General features: G+C 40.0%; 1 protein-coding gene across 15 annotated transcripts in view; it reads right to left on the minus strand.

Annotated features, from left to right (window-relative positions):
- The window catches only part of LOC140483855 (contactin-4-like), a 2,466,301-nt gene that overhangs the window by 842,764 nt on the left and 1,596,339 nt on the right, over positions 1-27,198 (minus strand). The gene's annotated exons all lie outside the window — the stretch shown is intronic.

Here is a 27,198-nt window from a genome sequence, read left to right on the forward strand (position 1 = left end):
AAACCCTCCAATGCTGGCAACATCCTTGTAAGTATTTTCTGAGCCCTTTTACGTTTCACAACATCCTTCCAATAGGAAGGAGACCAGAATTGCACATAATATTCCAACAGTGGCCTAACCAATTTCCTGTCAAGCCGCAACATGACCTCTCAATTCCTGTACTCGATGCTTTGACCAATAAAGGAAAACATACCAAATGCCTTCTTCATATCTTATCTATCTGCAACTCTACTTTTAAGGAACTATGAATCTGCACTCCAAGGTTTCTTTGTCCAGCAGCATCCCCCAGGACCTTACCATTAAGTGTATAAGTCCTGCCCCGATTTGCCTTTCCAAAGTGCATCACATCATATTTATCAAAATTAAACTTCACCTGCGTTGGCTCAGCCCATTGGTCCATCTGATCAAAGTCCTGTTGTACTCTGAGGTAACCTTCTTCGCTATCCATTCCACCTTCAATTTTGGTGTCATCTTTAAACTTACTAACTATACCTCCTATGTTCACATCCAAATCATTTCTTTAAGTGACAAAACGCAGTAGACCCAGTACCAATCCTTGTGGTACACCACTTGTCACAGGCCTCCAGTCTGAAAAGCAATCCTCCCACACCACCCTCTGTCTTCTACAGTCGAGCCAGTTCTGTGTCCAAATAGCTAGTTCTCCCTGTATTCCATATGATCTAACCTTGAGAACAAGTCTACCATGAGGAACCTTGTTCAATGCCTTACTAAAGTCCATGTCGATCACATCCACTGCTCTGCCCTTATTGAACCTCTTAATTACTTCTTCAAAAAACTCAAGTTAGGGAGACATGATTTCCCACACACAAAGGTATCTTGATTGTCCGTAATCAGACATTACCTTTCCAAATGCATGGAAAATCTATGTGTCACGATTCCCTCCAAATACTTGCCCACCACTGATGCCAGGCTCACCAGTCTATAGTTCCCTATCTTTTCCTTACCACCTTTCTTAAATAGTGGCACCATATTCGCCCACCTCCAGTCTTCCGGCACCTCACCTGTGACTGTCAATGATCCAAATATCTCAGCAAGGGGCCCAGCAATCACTTCCCTAGCTTCAAAACAGCTAATGACATTGCAAAATCAAACTAATATGAAAATCTTGTAATTCATAATTGAGTTACTAATTTAACAATTTCCACACCACAAGATATCTTGATTCAGTGGTAACACACTTAGACTTTAATTCCTAAAGTTAGGATTTCAAACTTCATTTCTAAATACTTAGATTGACACTTCAGTGCAGCACAAAGGGTAACAGAGAGACAATGAAACTTCTCCTTGTGGCGCACAGAAGCTCATCAATCTGTCTTGTATTGCTGTGCATTATCTGACCAGAGAAATTACACCGACCTTGGCTTCCACTTTATCCAGGTTGGCTGCGCTTGGTTACTTGGCTTCCTCTGGAACATCATGAGGAAGAGCATGGCCCTCCTTTTGACTATCCCAACCAGCAGCACCTCTGGTCCCTGTCTGGGAAGTCGGCTGTTATTTCTGAAGAACTTCTGTTTCTGAACAAGACATTGAGAGCTAGTCCCTGGCTTGAAACATGTGGACCCAGGCTTTAAATATAAGGTCTGTCTACTAGAATGTCCTAGCAGCACTAGGTGGTTCTCTTCTGCTGCATGGTTTCATGAGAAAGACACCACAAGGAGGTCCAGGGCATAAGTTGCATAGTGACCTTATCACGATGCTTAACCTATGACAACCTTCCACATCAGCTTACTTCTAGATGGGAAAGTTATCTAGCTCTATCCTGCTGTTAAAATTAGTATTTAAAATGCAAGGCAAAAATCAGATCAGATTACATGTAAATAAGATAAAACACATAAAATGAACTGTTTATTAAAGTCAATTAAAATTGCTGATTGAATCATATAGCAACAGAAAAAGCCACTCAGCCTGTCATGCCTTTCCCAGTTGTTTTGTAAACATTATCCCATTTGTGCACTCCCCTGCTCTTTCCCCACAAGCCTGTTTTCCTGCTTTTCAAATGTGTATCCCATTTCCTTTTGAAAATGACCACTGAAATCTGTTTTCGCATTTTTTTTTAAAGAATACAATCATCAAAAGCTGTCTTCATCTCTCGGTTTTTCAAATGTTCTTCAATTTGTGTTTTTAGCATATACACGTGAGGGAAGAAAATCGAGCAAAAAAATTACAATAGATTCACATAATACCAATTTTTGTGAATAGGACTAACATTTGATACAACAAGCAATGGACTAATTAAAGGTCACAAAAAAGATTCCAAATATTTCAAAGATTCCAAATATTTAGGCAAGTCAAAATACCAAAACAATCTGCATTTAGGTGTTTCTGCCACGAATTACAATAATTAGCATTTTTACATGTACATGAATGATTAGGTCACAAACAAAACCAATACTGACAGTAATTAACCAAATGATTAAGAAGTAGCTTCATAATTCTTAATAAGAGTTATCTACAAGTGTCAGTCATCCTTCAATGCTTTTTGAACACAACCCAAGAATCTTCACAGCTCATTGTCAGCTATTGCAAACAGCCAGAGTTTCACAATTATTTAAGTAACCTTGGATTTGTTATACAGCAGTTGAAATGTAGCAGAATTTAAGAAACAGTATTTTAATGTATTCTGATAGTAATGTTTATCTGAATTCATTTTCATTGATAAGAATATCAAATATAGTGGTGGATGGAATCTGATGAAGGGTTATGTCCGAAATATTGATTCTCCTGTTCCTCGGATGCTGCCTGACCTGCTGTGCTTTTCCAGCACCACACTCTCAACTCTTCTTGATCTGAGCAGAGGTAAACGCAAACATCCATCTCTGGACTCTAACACATACTCTGATCTCATAGATCAGCTAACAAATTAGAAAAATATTATGACATTCAACTATACACTCTCACTTTAGATCATTTGACTAACTGGCCGAAAACAGTGTTTTCAAAAGGATGAGGAAATTGTTTAATACGCGGTGTGAATGCAGTCTGATGAGAAGCAGACACATAGTTATGTCAGCGTGGAAAAGAAAAGCCTAAGATACTACAGTGCAGGATTTTGTTTTTACTTCTCGTTACTAATTTGTTAAAGCACTTCTATGCTTCTGTGATTTTTTTTTTCTTGAGCAACCACCACACACTTAGCATTGCAAAGAAACCAACTGTCATGCCTGCTGATAGTAGGGATGGTGATAACATTTATCTCATACTGAATAAAACCTGTCAGAAAAAAGGCATGAAATTAAAGTGAACAAAGTGAGAATATCATCATCCATTCACTCGCTAAACTGATGTTCAGTGATCGTTCAATTTTATAGAAAAGATTAAGTATTCATCAGAAATCCCTGACCAAATTCAGTGTGCTTGTGGAAAATATAGTGCTTATTTGCTGTGTGTGAAATGAAATTGCTTATAAAGTTGCACTGGCCTCATCTCATCAATTCTTTCCAAGATACCAAAGAGGTCTATGTGAGGGCACACAAATAATATCCAGTTTGTATGTAGAAGGAAAGTGGTGCCTGATCTCCTTGGTTGCAGGACATATACTAGGATACATACTAGGATACATTCTTTGTCATGTAAAGAGTGACCAACACTAAAGCAACATTCAAGGGAAGACCCAAAATACCATGACAACTAAAATTTAAGTGAACAAAAATGGAAAATATTTGGTTGTCATGAGGAGGATAACTGCAAAATTATTAGCCTGTATTTATAGATTTATTAGCTTCACTGCCAGTCCCCAGTATATTTATTTCCAGAAATAATTAGAGCTGCTCATACTTGCATTTTGGAGAAAATCCAACGGGGAATGTCAAATTATTGCAGCATTTGTAGAAACAAAACAGAAGCAAATTCAGAACACAGCAGCTTAGGTTTACTTATGTTTAAACAAATGTTTCTGAGATTGATTCCTGGTATGGAGGGACCAATGCACAAACAGAGACAGGATTGTTGAGGAAAATATTAACTGGAGTTTTAGAAGAGTTGGGGTGAGGGGGGGGGAGGGGGCGTGGGGGGTGGGAGTGGAGAAAGAGTCTCATACAAACCCATACAATTCCACAGGATTGGACAGGATAAATGCTGGAAGGATATTCCCAGTGAATCCAAAATCAGTGATCATAGCCTAAGGATCTGGGAGAAACTCTTAAGGACTGAAATGTGGAGAAATTTCTATAGCCAGAGAGTGGTGAGCCTGTGGAAGTCTCTACCACAGAAAACTGTTGAGGCCAAAACATTGAATATTTTCAAGAAGGCATTGGATAGACCTGAAGATATTAATGGAAATGTTGAGAAAGCCAGAACAAGATTTTAATCATAACCATATTGATGGGCACAGCAGGCTTGAAGGGCTGAATTGCCTATTGCTGCTATGTTCTCTGTTTCTCTCATTTTAAGTCATATGCTTTGGCAATGGAGTTAGGCAAGAATGCAGTAGCTGTGATTAAGAGTCTCCCATTTGTCTAAGAAGTTCATTTATTTTCTGACAGAACGTGCTGCATTCTCAGCTAATGATGGACTTCACTCTGAAAATCACTCTCTGCCACGTGATCACACACATCTCTGGTCCATGCTGCCAACATTACAAATTTGAATTAGAATTACATGGATCCTGAGATAAGCAACTGAACACAAGTAGCAGCCAATTTTTGTTCTGCTGTCTGGAATGGGTTGCCACAAATAAAATTCCACTGATAGTCTTTTTCATCAGTATTTTCATGCAAAGGCATTGAAGTATCCTTGTTGGTAAGTCACTAAAGGATAACATACAAGTGCAGCTATTAGGAAGGCAAATGGAATATTAATCTCTATTGCAAGCGGCTAAGAATACAGGAGTAGTTAAGTCTTACTTCAATTCAATAGGAGCTTCGATAGACTGCATCTCACGGCATGAGCCAAGTTTTAATCTCCTTAGCTCAGGAAGGATGTTATTGCCACAGAGGGAGTGCAACATAGCAACTGGACCTGTATAAAGACATTAATTCAGACTGAAAGTAGGTCTTTCAGTCCCTTGAGCCTGTTCTGCCATTCAGTAAGATCATGGATGATCTGCCTGTGATCAAATTCCATTTTGCCATTTACTTTTGATTCCTTTGTTGAAGAAAAATCTATCCACCCAGTCTTAAAAATACTCATGATCCTGCCTCTACCGCTTTCTGTGGCAGAGTTCCAAAGTCCCACAACTTGCTGAGACAAAAATATCATCTTCATCCCTGTCCTAAAAGAGCAACCTTAAGAGGTTAAAAAGAGCTATTTTAAAATTGTGCCCCCCCCCCCCCATTCTGAAATGACCAATACTAAATAAAGCGTCATTTGCATTTCCACTTTGTCAAGACCATTCAGGATCTTGTATAGTTCAAGTAAGCCTCATTCCATCAACACTCCAATGGAAACAACCCCAGACTGCCCACTTTATCCTCATTAGACAAATAGCTCATTCCAGGTCTCAATTTACTCACTCTCCTATTTGCTATCTCAAACACATCCCTTCTAAAATAAGGAGAACAAATGGCATCTGGTATTTGAAGTGTAGTTCCCCCAATTTCCAATAGAGCTGAATATTAACATAGCTACTCTAATGTTCAATTCCTGTTGTAATAGAGTGTAGCATTCCCCTATCCTTTTGAAACCCAAGTCTGGACTTTACAAGTGAATAATAAAATGAGAGATTTTCATGAGAATAACCTACAAATTGATTAGGAAAGGGAATGACAAATTATCAATACATTACAATGCTTTTAAAAATGTTATTGTATCATTAGTTATGAGCAAGATAAAGTAGTATGCCTGACAAATACTTGAGATTTGTAAAGGTTAAAGAGACTTCTCCTTGGTTCACGATCAAAGCAGACAGTATTTTCTTCTCATGAGTTCACTGGAGACCAGCTATGTGGGTACTTTCCATGAACAGTGATGATGATCCCAGTTCTTGTGAGGGATTTTTCAAAAAATGGAATCTCTGTGCATTGCTATAATTTCCATATCATATCTCATCTCAAATGAGACAATTCTAATGAGTTTACCATTTGGAGTACTCATCTGTCATTAAGAATTTCCAAGAATTTTTTTTATTATCATGCTCATTCAGCAAATGGCGAAAATTTGCCTAATGGCTTTATAATAATGTAAGTGAGGCTTCTGCTGTGTTATCATTTTATGATAACATCTCAGCTGTCATGTTGAATGTCAGACATTTATCTCTGCCTTACTTCTGCTGACCTTTATTCACAGTTATACATATGCAGAAAACTGAAAGGAATGTGGCATACAAAAAAGATAATTAATTCTCTTGTTTAACATACTAATAGAGAGCCATAATTTAAATATCAGTTTTTTCTCCATAAGTTCAAGTAAAGAATGATTAAGAAATTACCCTAAATCATGTTAATTTAAGAAAGTGCGAGTGCTTTCTATAATACTAATAAAATTAAAAGTAAAAAAAACCTTTAAACTTCAAAAACAGTGATTGTTCATTTATTTCACCTCACACCACCAATAACCAGTCCATTACATACATAACTATATGTTGCACTTTGATTATCAACAGAAATCAATACCATTGAAGGTGCTTTGTCGCTGGAAAGCAGCAAGCACAATGCTAATAATAAAAAAAAATTGAACTTGAACAATAGCCAGATACTGAGTAGGCCACAAGGATCCAGAACTGATCTTTTCCCAAGGGCAGCATGTTGAATAAACTGTAAATTGTCTGCTAATCCATTTGAAATCATGCTCAGAAATATAAGCATTGGTTTCAGTTTCAGCTGCAATTCACTCATGGGTTTCAGTTAAATCAATCTGACTTAACAGTAACTGGATAAATAGAGTTTCAATGGACATTCTTGATGAACAGTTATCACTCACATGGAGTCAGTAGGCTTCAGGGTTGATTCTTTGCTGTAAATTCCATGAGCAGCTTCCAAGGTCTTCCAAAAACACACCTTGAAGGAAATCATGGGCAACCCACGAGTTGAAGTCTACCCAACAAGTTTGCATCACCACTCAACCTTGTTCAGAGGTTCCAAGAATAATGAACCTTAACAGGGCTTTCTGACTGATGTTAAACAAAATTACACATGTACACAATGTCTAAACATGCACAGTGATTAATTTGTCCAAGGCTGGTCTTTGTCATTCACAAGAGCTGATCTTAACTGTATGTGACATTCGGTTCCAATGTTTCTATATTTAAAAATCTATGCAATTCGAAGTGTTTGTGTCAAGTGCTTCCAAATTTGTTTCATTTCTTAGCCACAATCAATCATTGCCTGTAAATTGTCTGTCTATGGGATTTCTTATAAAAAAATGATGTTTTCTCTGGAAGCATTCCCCTGTGAAACTTTGGGTCTGGCAATCTTTGGGGAGGCAGTGTGCTGCACCACAGCTGAAAAGCTGGATGGGCTCATTGCCCCAATTCAGGAATTCATAGCCAAATGTTCTAACTATTCAGCTTCCATGGCAAAGTGTGCAGATAATTCACCTCTCAGAAGTCTGCCAGTCAGATAGCCAGCAGGTCAATAGTCCACACAGTGCCAAGGTGAGTGTTGGCAACACGCAGTCCCTAGGATTGGACAGTCAGGCAGATATGCGTAATAGCAAAAGAGGGCTCAGCAATCAAGAGACTTGGGAGGGAGAGATGAAATGAGTGGTGCCGGCCATTTCCATTTGTATTTTAACAGCAACAGCAAGGGGTGGATGGGCAATACGCACGTCAGACAATTTTTACACCAGGCAAAAGTGAGGACTGTAGATGCTGGAGGTCAGAGACAAGATTAGAGTGGTCCTGGAAAAGCACAGCAGGTCAGGCAGCGTCCGAGGAGCAGGAAAATCGATGTTTCAGGCAGGAGACCTTAATCAGGAATGAGGCTGGGAGCCTCCGGGGTGGAGAGATAAATGGGAGGGTTGTGGGGCTGGGGAGAAGGTCGCCAAGAGTACAATAGGTAGATGGAGATCGGGGTATAGGTGGGAGGCTGGAGAGCAGGGTGGAGCGGGTAGGTGGGAAGGAAGACTGGCAGGTAGGACAGATCATGAGGCTGAGTTGGAAGGTTGAAACTAGGTGTTGGGAAGGGAAATGAGGGAACTGGTGAAGTCCACATTGATGCCCTGGGTTTGAAGGGTCCCGAGGCTTTCTCCAGAGAAGCTGCCAGATATTCTCAGTATTTCCAGCACGTTATGTCTTTATCACCTTTAGAGTTTGAATCGCCCTTGTACATTGAATTGCTGTGAGCTTTTGCACTGAACCTTGTTGCATGTTTGAGATCCAAATTCTGCAGTCTCAGCTGCAGGAGATCCGGGACCTTTGCAAACACCACAAATGATGTATGTCACCTAAACCTGTTTGGATCCAAACTGTCCATGTGGGATCAGTTGGTTGCGGAGGCAAGCACTGAGGAAGCAGATGTGGCTGTGGTAGCTGTGTGTTTTTACACCACCCAACCTTAACAAATCAATTTACTCAAGCTGGGGAGGGATCAAAAATTCCAGCAATAGAACTCTCCATTAACTTTAACAAAAAAAAATCTCAATTACCCAAAGTGATAAACAGACCATAATTCCAAAGGCTAATGAAATATTTGCCTTTGTATTAACAGACTCGTACATAAAGGGATCAAAGTCACTTTCTGCTATGCAAAATCCTGGCTAGGTCACAAAAAAACCATCAGCAGTTTGGGTAACCTCCTCATGAAGGATACAACTTTGGAGAGACTATTGTAGATGTATCAAAAATCAGAAAAAATAGTTTAAATGAATTAGCCAGAGCTGATAGCTAAAACAAAATGTAAAATACATTACTCATAGGGATCTGTGCTCACAAAGTTTAAAAAAACACTTTGCAATATAGTGAATAGAATTTAAAAATTGTCGAGCAAAAATGAAAGAACAAAGCTAAACAACATAAGCTATTTGTGAAGAGGAAACCTGGATTTTCACAGCATTATTTAATTTGTTAACAATTTAAAGTGAACAGAATTTTTAAGATAGTCTTATATTCATTACAAACATTTATATGCAGTACTTAGATTGAACATTTGTCAGAAGCAGTATTTGGGATCACAGCTGCTGCCTGTTTTGAATATCTAGCCTCGATTAAGGACTAAGCAACCTATTAGTATGTTATTCTCTCGCACATTAACTGTTATAAATGGACTGAGCAAAAGGGTGAATGTTGATGTCACTTCCACTTAAGCACATGACCCAAGGTTAGATAACATCCAGATAGTAGCAATCATCTATATAACAATACAATCACGAGTAACATCGGGTCAGCAACAATATATGGTTTCCTTCTCTATTCATTTGTTTCACCACATTTTCTTGTGTGTGGTAAAACCTGAGTGGGCCACACTCTGTTTGGTTAGAAATACTCCTCTACATTGTTGCAATACTGCAGCCAGCAATCTGCTATGGTACTGTGGATGGTGGAAATATGAAATTAGAACAGGTCTGGCTGCATTTTGAGAAAGAGAAATGGAATCCAAGCTTCAAATTGATTCTCAAGTCTTATAATGAACCCAAATACCAACCATTGCTTTCTCCAGAGAAGCTGCCAGATGTTCTCAGTATTTCCAGCACGTTATGTCTTTATCACCTTTAGAGTTTGACTCGCCCTTGTACATTGAATTGCTGTGAGCTTTTGCACTGAACCTTGTTGCATGTTTGAGATCCAAATTCTGCAGTCTCAGCTGCAGGAGATCTCGGACCTTTGCAAACACCACAAATGATGTATGTCACCTAAACCAGAGTGGAGAATTGCTAATGAATTGTAACTGGGGCAACCAAAATGGTAACTCATTAACTGATGAGATTTATGTTATACATATGCATAAATCTTATAGATGTCAGTGTATCTTTAAGGCAGTTAAACTACATCACAACATCATGTGATGTTCTAGTCCTTGCCTCATTTTCAGTAGCAACTCAGTGCAATGGAGTCAGTCGTTAATTTGTAGTTCATGTGACTGTAAAAATCAGTAAGCAGCTAAACAAAGTATGAGATCTTGGAATAATTAATAATTATAATCATAATATTAAAATATTAGTTTCTGTTGTGAATAAATTTCAAGACATTTGACTGAACAAGAACCAAGCCTTTGTGATATATGTTGAAGAAGCTAATGTATAGGGAAACAAACATAACAGCATTGGTGTTCAATATTTTAAAAAATGGTCAAAGTAAGTGGCTAATAGCAGCTAGTTGGATCTTAAGGCTAAAAAGGTGATTACTGTAGTGGAAAGTTGTTTTTCCAACATTACTCATCACTCTGAATTATGAGCTGCAGTTTACAATGAACAATCAAGAAAGAAGTGCTACACTTGTGTAAAAACATGGAAACCTCAATGGAGGAAGAACATTTGAGAGTACATTCTCTCCATGAAATGAAAAGGGAGTGATGGTGTATTAGATGAAATAAATGGCCATTTTGTGAGAATCCCAAAACTGCTTAAATCTAGCAAAGAGATGCTAGAATCAACTAAAGCCAAATAACCTGGAAAAATTTGTTCTATGTACTCTTAAGGACTCACCTGTATAAAGACATCAGTCCAAAACAGCTTTTTGGATTCTGAAAATATTACAAAATCATCAATAAAAGGCAGAAATGACCTCATTCGCCTATTCCCTTTGTACAAAAGGTTCAAAGGGGCAGTGGTCAGCTCTATGGTTGTACAAAACATGAGTATTGTTGAAAAGAAAAGGCACATTTTGTTTCAATGCTTCATCTTGTCAGGACATTTTGCAAGGATAGACATTCAAGGGGAGACTAGCATTTAGAACACATCAGAGGAGAACACTGGTTACAAATGGTACTCTGATAACTGCTATGAATTTTGTGTACTTGTATATATTGCGAGCACATTTATTAATACACAGGGCTGTGGTTTTTGCAAACATACTGCCCTGTTTCAAATCAACAGAAGTGACAGCCATTCACTGGTTCCTTTCTCAGGGCAATTCTCGAACCATTCAAAGTCAATATGCCTGGTTTAAAATGTAAACAAAGTATGTTGTTAACAATCAACCATTAAGTGCAATCTGCATGACAATACCTCTACCAAACAAATTCTATTTGCTAATCATCAATTTCCTCTCATTTGTATTTGTATTTGCATTCTTCTGAAAAGTCCTGGTAAGTGCAGGATGAGAAACTATGACAAAATTACAGTAATTGTAATGAGGTCAGCCAGGTGGACCTCATAGAAAGTGAGATCCCTGATTGGGCCTGTTAATCTGATCCAATCAGGGATCCTTAGTTGACAGATATAAACAGGAGTGTTTGCCCGGGTGTCCTTGGAGAAGGAGCACGCGGGTGTCCACTGACACCCTGGAGTTGTGACTGGCCACTTGAGTGTTTCCTTCCCTGCTGGAGAGATTGGACCATTTCTGTGACTGTGACCGTGCGAGGACTGTTCCTGTTGCTGCTTGGGGCCTGCCTCCCTGCTGCTGCCTGGGACTTTGGAGAGGCCTGCCTCTGCTGCTGCTGCCTGAGGCCTGCCTCTGCCTTCGCTGCCTGGGACTCGCCTTGGGGCCCCTCCCCAGGACCTCCACCAAAAAAAAAAATAAAAAATAAAATAAACAGGAGTGTTAGCCCGGGTGTCCTTGGAGAAGGAGCACGCGGTATCCACCGACACCCTGGAGTTGTTCAGGGAGAGGTGGGCGCCGCAGGGAGTGGAGTGCATCATTTCTCCCTCCAACTCTATTTTGATTTAGTCCCGACCCTCCCCTTCACTGTTTTGCTCACACAGCATTGCCCTGTGGGCAGTGCTTGTCACTGGCCACTCGGGTGATTTTCCTATCTTCCTGGTGGTGGCAATTGAATAAAGATTCGTGCACTTTGTGTCCTTCACTGTGTTTTACACCTGCGCACACACACACACCATGGGTGCTGGGGGAAAAAATAAGCACTACCGCACTTAGGCAGTAGTGTGGGGGTTAAAAAAAAAAAGAAAAAAGAAAAATAAAAAAGAAAAAAAAGAAAGAAAAAAAAATAAATAAACAGGAGTGTTAGCCCGGGTGTCCTTGGAGAAGGAGCACGCGGTGTCCACCGACACCCTGGAGTTGTTCAGGGAGAGGTGGGCGCCGCAGGGAGTGGAGTGTATTATTTCTCCCTCCAACTCTATTTTGATTTAATCCCTGCCCTCCCCTTCACTGTTTTGATCACACAGCATTGCCCTTTGATGTGAAGGGTAGTGCTTGTCACTGGCCACTCAGGTGTTTTTCCTATCTTCCTGGTGGTGGCAATTGAATAAAGATTTGTGCACTTTGATTCTCTCACTGTGTCTCGCACCTGCACACACACACACCATGGGTGCTGGGGAAAAAATAAGCACTACCGCACTTAGGCGGTAGTGTGGGGGTAAAAAAAACAAAAAAACAAACAAACAAAAAAAAACAACAGGAGTGGTTGGGGAAAAAATAAAAAAAAAGAAAAACAGGAGTGTAAAATAAGCACTACTGCAGTTAGGCGGTCGTGTGGGGGTTTAAAAAAAGGAAAAAATAAAAAATAAAAATCAAAATAAAAAAATAGACATATGGGGGTTCTGTTCATTCTAAAAAAAAAGTCTTTTTTTTCTCTTTCAATTGGTACTTTTGCAATTGTCCTCATGAGGGCAAAATAAAAAACCTTAAAAAAGAACAGGAGATCACACCTGCACACACACAACATGGGTGCTGGGGAAAAAAATAAGCACTACTGCAGTTAGGCAGTAGTGTGGGGAAAAAAAAGAAAAAACTAAACAGGAGTGTCTCACTGGCCACATGGGTGCTTCCTTTCTTCCTGGTGGTGGAAACTGAATAAAGATTTGTGTACCTTGTGTCTCTCACTGTGTCTCACACCTGCACACACACACAACATGGGTGCTCGGGAAAAAATAAACACTACAGCAATTAGGCGGGAGTGTGGGGGTAAAAGGGAAAAGAAAAAAGGAGTGTCAGACATTCTGTTTGCTCTGATAATTGGCTCTGAAGGAGCTGGAACCGTGTCAAGTATTATGCATATGTAAATAAAAGGTGATTGCTGACAGGATACCAGCCTCAATGGAGCTATTTCAAAAATGTGACTTTATTTAAGTAATTCTCAGCATTTCTTTTCCAAAGCAGCAACAACAAGTAAGAAACAAAAAGACAGAAGCCAACAGCAAAAAAAAGCAAAAAACATTTCACTGAGGTTCTTAGTGTGCTTGTAGTTCTAAAGAGCCTACTGTTGCACAGTCAAGATAGAAAACAAACATCTGAATTTCAATTCTAACTCCATCAATAATCTGTCACAATTTCAATTATTTTAAGAAAGGATAAATCTTTGGTCCATCGATCAACAAATAGCTGACAATATGAAGTTTGACTGTTTTTTTAAGCATTTAGAAGCACAAAATCCTCAGTATTTCTCCTGATGACTACAAAGATCCTCACAAGATTTGCCCAGTTCTCAGCTTATGATTTGTGTCAATATCAGAATATATAGGCTAATAACAGCTAAGTGATACAGTCAATCAATTCGTAGTCAGGTGTCAACAGAAAGGTACATATATTATGGGTTCACCAAAGCTAACTTAGCTAAAAGGCATTTTGAACTAGCCTTGCATCTAGACCCTTAAAATCCCTGAGGAAAAGTACTTCCAGACATACTCGAAGAATATACTCTCAATGGACTGCCAGAAGGAGGACTCAATTTTGAGGCAATTGTGGCAGTTGCTCAACCCTGCAGCAGTTATTGCAATTGCCAAGAGGGTCAATAGAACATACATAATTTGTATGATATGTGGCTTGTCTCAGAGACCAAAACAGCATTCAAAATTTTGTGACAGATGCAAGCTGTGTTCTAAACATGAATATTGGGTGAAAGCATTTGAGCAGACCAATGACCAAACAAAAGCCCAAGAGTGCCACAATGCTCCACAGTAGCCTTGGGAAGAAAATTCCACCAACGAACAATATAAAGGATGCATCAAAATGTCTATCCATGGGGATGCAAACATGTCAATGTCGTCCAGGAAGGATCCACATTGTCACATGGTACAGACCCTAGTCAGTCAGATCACATGGATGCAGTCAGAAAAGCTAAAGCCTTCATTGCCACGAAAGCAATATTCTTCAAATGGGATGACCAGCTTGAACTACATAACAACAGAAAACTAGTGCAAGTACAAATATCATTCCTTTATATGACTTACACAAATGTATTCATGCACATTCCTTATGAAGAGCTCATGCTCGAAATGTTGACTCCCCTGCTCCTCAGATGCTGCCTGACCAGCTGTGCTTTTCCAGTGCCAAAATGTGGTACAGAGTGGGGTACAGTCCAGATATGATAAGTCAACTGTTTACAATGGTTTGCTGTTCTATGCATTAGTATTATTTGTCTTACATCTCAATATGCCTCTTCTTGATAGACACTTGAAAGCTTGTGCTTCATCAAAACAGTTAGGCAAGCTAATATTGGTCTACCAACATGTACATTCATCCAACATGACATATTCCAGACCACCACATTAAAGTTGTCCGTGAATTGATTAAACTTTACCCAGATAGGTTTGACTTGATTACGACATTAAAGGCTTTGCATTGTTACATCTGAAAAGTGCTGCCAAACCCAAGAGTGGCATACCTTTTAAATCAACCGTTCAGAGTCAAGAAAAGCTCAAATTAGAATTGGATCCCACAGGACAAAGCAACATTACCTGCTAAGTCGAGCAAATACCGACGGTCTTTACATGTATGTTTAGATCTAAGGTGATGGAATATTGCATTTTAGAGATACCTGCTCAAGATATCTATCCTCGAAGAATTCAATCCCAAGTTGTTAGATTTCAGCATTTTCCCAAGAATGGATATGAATCAATGCATCTTTGCCCAGAATCTCAGGAACTGACAATTTTGAGAACTCTTTTTGGCATGTATTGCTTCACTGATTACTGTTTGGATTACTTGTCAGCCAGGGCATATACCAACAACACATATATTGGTATCATTGAGAATCCATAAGGTTCACTCTGTGACAGATAATATGCAGTTCTCTGAAGAACTAAATGTGAGGATGACACAAACCTCTGTTAGCTCATGGCAATGGCAAGGAATAACAATTTTCAACAATAATAAAAATGTTGAATCAACATGAGTCAACTCAATTTCTTGACATCATTCCACTTGTCAAATGGTATCAAATCTGATCCTATCAAAACTGAAAGCGCCAACACCACAAGACCAAGTTGACTTTCAAATGTTTCTTGTTTTAACTTTCTCTCTCCATATATTCCAAATTTTTTGACTAGGCTCTCTTCTTCAAGACCTCATCCACAAAAACTGATCATACAAATAGCAGGAAAATCACCAGCGTATTTTGCAATTGCTCAAAAATGTTTTCCATCCAGTGAGTGTGCTCTGCAATAACTTGTTCCTACCAAGCATATTGGATCTAAATCCATTGCAAAAAGGCCAGGGAACATGGCTGTAACAAGATGATAAACATATTGCATTTGGTTCTAAGGTCCTTCTGAAGGCTGAGACAAATTATTTAAAATCAAGAGGATCTCTTGTTCTTGTTTTTTTTTCAGTAAAAATGACTTTATACATAATTATTTTGCATGGATTTAATTTTTCATACCAAATACCAAACCATTGGAAATGATCTGTTGGTATCAGTAGCTTTCGTGTTTCAATGATAGATCAAAACAGAACTTCCCTCGCACACTCGCACCACCCAAAAGCACCTTCACAATATCAATGACTACTTGTGAAAGTCCAAGGGTGCGATGGAGGAAATCGCAAAAGTCAATTTGTTCACAACTATTTTCAGTTCTCTGAGTCTAACTTCCAAATCCCACTAAAACAAAGATTATCCTTTAGACTGACAAGCAGATATTTTCTAACTGAGTTAAAAAGTCATCTGCATATTGATCTGATTCACTTTAAGTCATGGTTAAGTAGATGAAGCAATTACATTTGATGATGACCAGCTACATCAGCTCAAGTATATTAGCAGCAGCTTTTGGTCTGAGTAAGTTCATCGGGTTCCCAAACAAGCACATTCTCTTTGGTCATTCAGAGATGAACTAGGGCTGTCTAGAAATGTACTCCAGTAGCTTGGGACATGCAAGACCATAAATATATGGGTCACATGGCTGCAGACAAAAAAAGAAGTACATGAATTCACTTATTGGCCCAGCAATAATAAGGACATTGATCAACTCCATCAACCTCAAATCTTGAGAAAACCTTTCATTCCACATGAAGGTCCATCTGAGCTACGGTGAAAAATTGCAATGATACTTTCCGTGTCCAAGGATACGATTACCACATTCTGGCGACCCTACCACCAAATTTGCTTTTTTTCAGCAAAGTAAAGAGACCACTAATGTGGCAGTTGTTTCTGCATGGACCACCAAATTCAATGTGTTCATTATTCCTCAATAAATTGTGCCAAACAATGGTCTGAAGTATGCAAGTGTACTGTTCCAACATAAGCAGGAAGTGGAATGTTCAACACACTTACTCTTCTCCTCACTCCACTATGCCTAATTGTCTCACAGAATACATGATTCATGCTATAAAATCCATGATAGTTAAGAGTGAAGTGAGTGGTTTGTGATTTCTAGATTCTTAGCCTTACCAGCAACTCATGTTTGGCATAAATCCAGAGAGTTCTTCCCTCCCAAGATCTCACCAGCCAATCTCATTTCCACATCCATTGTTGGAAAGGAGCGATAAAATGGTGGAAGAATGAATGAGCAGACAGATAGTTATCCTAATTTGAAGTGGGATGAAAGTATAGGAGTTTGGGATTTTGGCAAGAATACATGGATTTGTGGAAAGATACTACATTCTTATATCCAGCTGAAGTTACATGACACCGTCATAAACAATGGTCAAGTTCTGTGAAGCAACTGGGAACATATCTCAACAGTGTATAATCAACCACCTGTCATACAAGATGACAATTCAGATCCTGAAAGTATCATGCCAGACAACAAACACGACAAATCCATGATAAATAATACACATCCATCTGTGACAACAGACAGTACACCTCAAAGTGCAGCTACACAGTCAAGTAATACTAACACTAAGGACTAGATCTGGTCCATGTTGTACATTCATCAAAGTATTGAATTAATCGTTACAGATAATGTATCTATATACATCCTTCAGCATATTTATGAGAATAGCTTTCCTTTCTTAAAACTGAAAAGGAGAATGTTTTCTTATTCCCAGAAAGGTAGTATAGCTTTATGATGGCTGGATGACATCAAATGATGGTGTGTCAAATAAAACTTTTCACCTTACGTACAGTAGAAACTCTGTGATGAAGTGCAGTGTATAGTCAAACAGCTTTGTATGATTGATTACATATGCGACAGTCATGTAACATCACTGTGATATTAGGAAATCTGACTGTCTGGAACATGGAGAACTTATAACAGTGTGAATTGTTAGGGTTGTAAATAAACTTCAAAACATCTATCTCATAAACAACACATTTAGGGAGACACCTCAGACCATTTCACATTGGCAGTGGTGTTTAACGCAAGAAACCACATCAATGTAAGAAGTTGGCAAAGCAACCACTTAACAATGGACAAGGACAGTGAATTAAAAAGTTTATTCGATAACAAATCACAAAAGCATTGAATTATACTGTACAGAACAAGCCGCTCATCCTATTGAGACTGTACAATCTACACGAGCCCATCTTTTCTTCAGTAGGCCCATAGTTATGACACTTCAAGTGCTCATTCACATACTTCTTGAAGGTGATGAGATTTCAAGCCTCAACTAATCCTCCAGGGAATGCATTCAGGTTCACTTGGTGAAATAAAGGAAAGAAAGCTAGACCTTTTTGGAATGATTGGTTTATTTCCAATTGAGAAGTATCACATTTTGCCGTTCCTTTTTCCAAGGCCTACATTATTAGCATTCCTCCTTTGAGTTCACCGACTAGTGATGAGAGGGCTTGATGATACAACCATTTTTCAAAAGGAAGAATTTCCAATTCAAGGGACAATAAAATGGGTGACAAGGAATCACCAGTGCTTGGAATTGTCAGATCGGATCAAGGACAGGAAATGAGAGAAGACCAGACCAGAAGGAGAAAGATAACCTTCTTTTCAACCATTCAGGAGTGGATGAAACAACAGCTTTGCATTTCCTCCAGCTTAGGGGTAGCCTCACAACAGCTTAGAAAACATGAGTGGCAGAAGATATTTCATTACCAAACCACACAAGTGGAGACTGGTATAATGCTGTGGCCAGTACTATTCAGAACAATACCCTTTGTAGTTCCACCATTGCTGTTTTTGCAGCCACTTCATATCCTCACCCGAGCAGAAAACACACAAGCTTGAAAATTAAAAGTCACTGTACAAAGCATGACAATATTCACTATGTGCCCAGTGAGTAACAAATTGACACTGCTGAGAGACCTTTCTTTGAATAAACTTGCTGACCTAGATCACAAAGAGCAAGAAACAAGACAATGCTGTTATCAAGCAATGAAGAGATCCCAAAGAAAGTAAATATCTCTTTAGAAGAACAGGAAAGCAGTTCCAGAGATGTGAGATACCATAGAATTTAATGCCCTGTTGAAGCATTTTGTCAAACAAACAAATCCAAAGTTCATCAGCTCATCAGACAAGACTTGCAGGTAATCTTAGGCTCTCAAATATTCCAGTGGTCCTTCACTTCGTTCAAATTTATGAAAAGAAGTTCAAAAAGGTCTGATAAAGCTCATCCTGGCTGTATCAAAATATTCTGAAAAATGTGTTGCTGGAAAAGCGCAGCAGGTCAGGCAGCATCAAAGGAGCAGGAGAATTGACGTTTCGGGCATAAGCCCTTCTTCAGGAATGAGGAGGGTGTGCCAAGCAGGCTAAGATAAAAGGTAGGGAGGAGGGACTTGGGGGAGGGGCATTGGGAATGCGAAAGGTGGAAGGAGGTTGATAGGCCGGACAGGGGTTGGGGGCGGAGAGGTTGAGAAGAAGATTGCAGGTCAAGAAGGCGGTGCTGAGTCCGAGAATTGGTACGAAGAAAAAGTGGGGGGAGGGGAAATGAGGAAGGTGGAGAAATCTGCATTCATCCCTTGTGGTTGGAGGGTTCCTAAGCTGAAGATGAGGTGCTCTTCCTCCAGGCGTCGTGTTGCCATGGTCTGGTGATGGAGGAGGCCAAGGACCTGCATGTCCTTGGTGGAGTGGGAAGGGGGAGTTCAAGTGTTCAGCCACGGGGCGGTTGGATTGATTGTTGCGGGTGTCCCAGAGGTGTTCTCTGAAACGTTCCGCAAGTAGGCGGCCTGTCTCCCCAAAATATAGGAGGCCACATCGGGTGCAGCGGATGCAGTAAATGATGTGTGTGGAGGTGCAGGTGAATTTGTGGTGGATATGGGTGGATCCCTTGGGGCCTTGGAGGGAAGTGAGGGGGGAGGTGTGGGCGCAAGTTTTGCATTTCTTGCGGTTACAGGGGAAGGTGCCGGGAGTGGAGGTTGTGTCGGTGGGGTGGTGTGGACCTGACGAGGGAGTCACTGAGGGAGTGGTCTTTCCGGAACGCTGATAGGGGAGGGGAGGGAAATATATCCTTGTTGGTGGGGTCTGTTTGGAGGTGGCGGAAATTATGCAATGTATCTGGAGGTTGGTGGGGTGGTAGGTGAGGACCAGTGGGTTCTGTCCTGGTGGCGATTGGAGGGGCGGGGTTCAAGGGCGGAGGAGCGGGAAGTGGAGGAGATGCAGTGGATAGCATCGTCAACCATGTCTGAGAGGATATTGCGGTCTTTGAAGAAGGAGGCCATCTGGGTTGTTTGGTATTGGAATTGGTCCTCCTGGGAGCAGATGCGGCGGACGTGAAGGAATTGGGAATATGGGATGGCGTTTTTACAGTGGGCAGGGTGGGAGGAGGTGTAAACTAGGTAGCTGTGGGAGTCAGTCGGTTTATAATAAATATTCAACATGAATTGATTTTTTTGTCCAAAACAGATACTAATTGCACTATAAACCACTTTCAGAATGCTAATCATCTACCCTAGATTTGAAATAAAAAATGAATTGTTAAACAAACTCCAGTGCTACAACTACACAATCAGTTAGTAGAGAATGACATTTAACACAAAGCTAGTCACTTTTGGATGATAACATCTATTTGGCTTCATATATTTCACATCAATTTGTCGGGCAAAGTCGTCATCTATTCGAAAATGGGTTGTTAATCCATGGTTTAATGTACTTTTTGAGAATGTAATGGAGTTTATTAATGAATACAGATTTTGGATACACTTGATCATTTCCTGAAATTCTATGCATTAGAAATGGAATAAGTGGATGAAAGGTTTTACAAAACAACACTCATCCTATGACAAAAGTGAGGATTGCATACGCTGGAAATCAGAGTCTAGATTAGAGTGGTGCTGGGAAAGCACAGGAGGTCAGGCAGCATCTGAGGAGCAGGAAAATCGACGTTTCAGGCAAAAGCCCTTTGTCAGGAATGAGTCAGGGACCCTCCGGGGTGGAGAGATAAATGGGAGGGAGGTGGAGCTGGGGAGAAGGTAGCCAAGAGTACAATAGGTGGATGGAGGTGGGGATGAAGGTGAAAGGTCGGAGAGGAGGGTGGAATGGATAGGTGGGAAGGGTCATTGGCAGGTAGGACAGGTCATGAGGATGGTGCTGAGCTGGCAGGTTGGAAGTGGGGTAAGTTGGGGGGAGGGGAAATGAGGAAACTGGTGAAGTCCACATTGATGCCCTCGGGTTGAAGTGTTCCGAGGCGTCGTCCTCCACGCATCGAGTGGTGAGGGATTGGCGGTGGAGGAGACCCAGGACCTGCATGCCCTCAGCAGAGTGGGAGGGGGCATTGAAAGGTTCGGCCACGAGGTGGTGGGGCTAATTAGTACGAGTGTCCTGGAGATGTTCTCTAAAGCGCTCTGCGTCCAGTCCAATGTAAAGGAGGCCGCATTGGGAGCACCGGACACAATAAATGATATTGGTGGGTGTGCAGGTAAAACTTTGATGGATGTGGAAGGCTCCTTTGGGGCCTGGGATGGAGCTGAGGGTGAAGGTGTGGGTGCAGGTTTTGCAATTCCTGCCGTGGCAGGGGAAGGTGCCAGGAGGGGAGGGTGGGTTGTTGGGGTGGGCGTGGACCTGACCAGGTAGTCATGCAGGGAACAGTCTTTGCAGAAAGAGGAAAGGAGTGGGGAGGGAAATATATCCTGGTGGTGGGATCCGTTTGGAGGAGACGGAAATGTCTGCAGATGATACAGTTTATGCGGAGGTTAGTAGGGGGCAAGGTGAGGACCAGGCAGTTCTGTCCTTGTTGTGGTTGGAGGGGTGGAGTTTGAGGGCGGAGGGGCGGGCCGTAGATGAGATGTGTTGGAGGGCATCTTCAACCACCTGGGAAGGGTAATTATGGTCTTTAAAGAAGGAGGCTACCTTTTTTATTCTGTGGTGGAACTGGTTCTCCTGGGAGCAGATACAGCAGAAGCAGAGGAATTGGGAATATGGGATAGCATTTTTGCAGGAAGTAGGGTGGGAAGAGGTGTTATCCAGGTAGATGTGGGAGTCGGTAGGTTTGTAAAAACTGTCACTGTTAAGTCGGTCATGACTGATGGAGATGGAGAGGTCCAGGAAGGGGAGGGAGGTGTCAGAGATGGTCCAGGTGAATTTAAGGTCGGGGTGGAATGTGTTGGTGAAGTTGATGAACTGCTCAACCTCCTCGCGGGAGGATGAGGTGGCGCCGATGCAGTCATCAATGTAGCGGAAGAAGAGATGGGGAGTGGTACCAGTGTAACTATGGAAGATGCACTGTCTCAACAGTCATCCTGTGCCCATCTTCCACAAATGTTATTCATCCTTCATCTCTGCACATACTATTACAAATAATTGCACACCTCATCTTTCTTTCCTTGCAGGAGTTGACAATAAACAGAAAGGTAAACAGTGCTGGGTGGAACCATTCAACTGGCAGTAACAGATATCTATTTTGGCAATTGGCAACATGGTCTTTCTGCTTCCTGAGAAAGGTGGTCTTAGTCTGGAAGGCAGAAGATGTCAGCTGTATGCTAACATCAGAGGCTAAGCCCTAAGGCACAGAATTTGAAACCTGTTGAGAGATCTAACCATCTTCTCCCCCACCCCCACCCTCCTCTAGCTTATCTCTCCACGCTTCAGGCTCACTGTCTTTATTCCTGATGAAGGGCTTTTGCCCAAAACGTTGATTTCGAAGCTACTTGGATGCTGCCTGAACTGCTGTGCTCTTCCAGCACCACTAATCCAAGATCTAACCATCAGCCTGTATACCCTGCATTGGAGATCTCACTAATTAATTACTTCATTGGCAAGAGTGGGAGGTAAATGGAATGACATTTGTTTTCCTGGCATGATTTAAATTGCTTTCTTTACCTGCCTCCACCACTCCCCTTTCTTTTAATAATGTGTTTTTCTTACCCCAGATCATGAAGTCCAATTTTAAAGAATGCCCAAATTCTTAAGAGTTGAAATAAAGTAATGTCAGAGAAATGTTCACAACACAGATTCATATACACATGCACCCAAGGTGGGAAGAAAATAGAAAGAAATTGATAAAAGTTTAAATCAACGATATCAGAATTAATTCATAAAACATAGAAGCAGATGTAGATCTTTTGGTCCATTTAGTCCATTCCACTATTTAATAAGATCTGATTATCTAAAACTCCACTTTCTTGCAATAATCTCAGAACTTCCCATTCCCTTACTTATTAAAATAAGAAAAAAAATAAGAAGTATAAAACAATATAAAAATAAAAATGTCTGTCTCAGTCTTGAAAATAGAAATGACTCAGTGTCAACAGCCCTCAGCAGAAATCAATTCCACAGATTCACCACTTTTGAAGAGAAGAACATCCTCCTCATCTCTGTCTTCAATGAGAAACTTGTAACTCTGAGATATTCCCTCTGGTCCTAGATTCTCCCAGAGGTGCAAACAACCTCTCCACATCTACATTAGCATCAAGTCAAGTCATTATATGTTCAATGATCTCCTTTGTTTAGAACTTGGTTCACATTGTGTCTACAAGATGCTTGCACTGGTGTGGCTAGATTGGTCACACAATGCAAGCGTTGTCAGAATTCAGGTTGTGATGAATTCACTTTTGCGCAGGTTAATTCTGAAAACTTCCAGAAGCAATCACCTTGCTCATTCTATGTTTGACAGCAACTATTTAAAAAACCCAACAAGCGTCCATTAACAAAATAACCCTACAAGATGTTTAAAAAAATTAATTTCTCGCTTCTTAAAATTAAATTTTGGACATTAATAACCAGTCCTTAATATCTGTGGTACTTTAATTCTCAACCATTCAAATCCGTCAATCTCATAATATTCAATGCCTATCGGGGTGAGGCAGACAGCAAAATTATATTTATGGGAAGCCCATGGTGCAATGGTGAAACTTGAAAAGTAGATTTTGTATCTTGTCATTTATATATGTTTGTTCATTCCGTACATGATGTTTAAATAAGAGTACATTTCTCATCATTACATGGACAGAAAAGTCAGATTCAAAATAATGTTGGCTTCACATAGTGGAATTATCATAAATTTCTTTACAAATTGAATGAAGAATGAGAGTTCAAAACATTACTGTTTGAGGCACTTGGGAAGTACAATCCCAAAGGATGTGATCCTATCTATGGACAATCATTTTCATACTAAAGCCCGATATAATTTCAAATAAAACAGACGACGCTTAATTGCTTACATATGAAGGAACACAACAGATGTGCTTGTATATAGAGATATTTTCTCCAACTGTTCAAACAGGTTTTAAAACAGCAATCATGTACAGTACTGAGCAACACAGGATTGGGTGGTGGACCAAAAACCTCTTGCTTTTCATTTTAAGTTTTAATACAATCCAAATCACAACACTGACACTTTATTTTGTCCAAAAACATTCCTTCAAGGCTATATTGCTCATACTGTCAAACAATCTTTTGTTAGTGTTGTACTTAAAACAGTTGACCTTTTTATTAAATCTCTGATCTATAACTCCCTGCAAACTGTTTAAGTGAGTTGAACAGGAGAAAGCTGTGAGTTGACAGGAATTCACTCAACTATGTGCTGTCTCCTTCCAAGATGTTATTTGAACAGTTTTATGATAATAAATAAAGTATTTGGCCTAAAACATTAATTTATTTCTCTATCCACTGATCCTGCATAGTTTATTGAACATTCCATAATTTTATTCAATATTATGTTTTTGTGATACATTTACAGTAGCCTGGACAAACTTTAACAAGGTGGGAATCTGCCTGTTTGAGTGCAATTCAAACCCCAACCTTGGATTAAATATAATATTCCTGTCTTGTTGAATGAACTAAGGTATGAAGTAAGGTGAGGGTTATTAAATTATAAGAAACATTGCCAAAATCTGTTGACCTAAGAGAGGTGTTTGGCATCAGATCAGTAATTTCAAAATGAACAAGTACAAGACTCAGTAACTTGTGAACAAAAATTCTGTAAGATCATCTTGCAAATGCCTCAGGGCATTTGCAAGATTTGCATAAAAGGGACTAGTAGAGAATTTTTACATCACTGATTACAACCTGAGCATTTTTTTATTGAAACCTCTAAATAATTGACTTGAATTTGCAGTAAGTATGTAAACCATTATTGATTATCCAGGAAACTTGCGATATGGAGAAGATACTCTGAGTTTCCCATTGCTGAAACTGACTGTGTAATTTGAGTCACTCTGCAACAAACCTCCCAGTGCGTTTTTTTTAAAACACATGACTTGTCCATTTCTTGCACGAAAGAAATTAAAATCAACTAATTGTGAGTGTAAACTCATTTAAACAAAGTGATAGAGTATGACAATTTTTTAAATCTTTGCCTGTTTTCAATGTAAAAAGTTAACAGCTGTGGGGATGACAGCTTTGATGAACTACAGATTGTAAGCTTTAAGGGACTGAATGTGTCATGGTCAATACATTAGACGGTGCCTCAGTAAAAATGTTGAACGGTGTTGCAACATTTAATAGCGCACTAAATAAGTCCAGAATAGTGAAGGCTACAGAAGGATGTTAGATTAGAGTTTAGAGAATGCTATGAACTAGGCCAGAACACTCAAAACATTCTTAAGCAGGCAGCGCCATACCATAACTTTGCAATTTGTTTCAGTAAGCGTACAGTGAAAATTGCCCGGAGTAAGATAACTAGGTTGACTACTAGATTTTAAAACAGACAAATGTTTATTCACAAATTTATATAATGAAACACAAAGAGAGAATAAAGAAGTCCTACAGAACTCAACCTATCCAACTAGCCTTAATTATGCTGTTCTGAATGTACACAACAATTCCAAAAAGCAAACTCCCTTTTAAAACCAGTATAAATGGAACATGTGCTTACAGGCTGAAGTTGAAGGGCAGAAAACAGAGAGGGAGTTTCCACACAGCTCCCTGTTGAGCTTCCAACCAGTTCAAGACTGAACTAGCAAGCTAGAGAGCTGACCACTCCCTTTTCATTATACAGGTCACTTCTAAAACATGACCACTTTGGCCTGACATGTCATCTATTTACATATAAATAAAAGGCTTCTCAAGATCGTTTTCATCTCTGTACCGAACCAGACTGATCGGAGCCCAGCCCAGTTTATTGCCTCTCTGAAAAAAAAATCAAGGACAGAGTCTCCTTGAGCCAAGGAACAGCGTTTAGGAAAAAAAAGGGACTAACTTTGTGACAAGAAGTCGTATGTAGAAGGGTCAGATTTGTCAAGTTCAAGTGCCTGCACTGGAAAGTTGGTAGTTAGGCCAAATAGAAGTCTCTCAGCAGTGGGATCGTCCTCAGAGCAGCTAGGAAGTTAAGATCATGGCGATGATTACATGCTGGGTTGCAGCCTTGTGAATCCAGTGGGGTGCCAGCTCAGTAGAAGAAATTGATGAAATGAGTGGCGAACAATCACTGTGGCATTCCAAGTTTGAATCCTGCTGCTTGACAACTAATTTCAGATGCAGGGAGAAGCAGGAAGGCTTACAGGCTGAACAGAAACTGCTGTGAAGGAAAATCAAAGGCTAAATCCTCAAAGGAAAGGGAATCAAAATTCTTCAACAAAAAAACAGACTTGGAATTTTTTGCTTGACATCATTAACATTTAGGTGGGTTGCTGAAGAAATCTATTAGAGCTATTATAGTTGGTTTGTCATTGAATGTGCAGTTAGTGATGTGTTCAACTACTTTGCCTGTCAATTTACATTTACCTCATGTAAATTCAGGACAGAGAATAAGATACTGTTGGTTGCTTCTTTACTTAACTCAAATGGGAAAGTTTTTATCAGTCTGTTGAAATACTTACTTTCTTATGAGTAACTAGAATTTCCAAAGTAGTCTACTTTAAAACAAAAAAAATTACTCATTCCTGTGCCACCATTCATTAAGATCATGGGTGATCCTCTATCTCAATGCCGTATTTCCATTTTTCGCCCCAAGCCCTTGATGCCTTTGAGATCCTACAAATTTATTAATGTCTTCAATATATTCACTGAATTGGCCTCCACAGCCTTCTGCATGAGACAATTCAACAGGTTCACTACCCTTTCAGTTAAGGAATGTTTCCTCATCTCAGTCCTAAATGTTCTATCCTACACCACAAAACTGTGACCCATGGTTGTAGACTCCTCAACCCGAGAAAAACATATTGCCTGCATCTAGTCTCTCAGCTCTGTCAGAATTTTCTGTTTCAATCAGACGCTATTTTATCCTTCTGATCTGTATTGAATACAGGCCCATACAAACTAATCTCTTCTCAAAAGGTCAACCCCGCCATCTCTGGTGCCAGTCTGGTGAATTTCTGCAGAATTCCCTCGTGGCATGAATATCATTTCTGAGGTAGGAAAACCAAAACTACATGTAATACTCCATGTGCAATCTCTCCATAGACCTGTGTAACTGCAAGAGAAAATATCTACTTTTAAACTCAAATCTACCTTCATTGAAGGCAAATATATCATTTGCCTTCCAAGTTGCTGTTGCACCTGCCTGTCTGCTTCCATTGTCTCGTATTCAAAGACACCCAGATCCCTTTGCACATTCGTAATTCCCATTGAATCACAATTAAGTAATACTCTGCCATTTTGCTTTTCACAACAAAGCCATGTTGTACTGTATCTGCTGTATGTCTGTCTACTTACTCAACTTGTGTAAATCACCTTGAAACTAACAAATATCTGATGGAGTATGTGCTG

Source organism: Chiloscyllium punctatum, chromosome 12, assembly GCF_047496795.1.
Source record: "Chiloscyllium punctatum isolate Juve2018m chromosome 12, sChiPun1.3, whole genome shotgun sequence".
Taxonomy (NCBI): domain Eukaryota; kingdom Metazoa; phylum Chordata; class Chondrichthyes; order Orectolobiformes; family Hemiscylliidae; genus Chiloscyllium; species Chiloscyllium punctatum.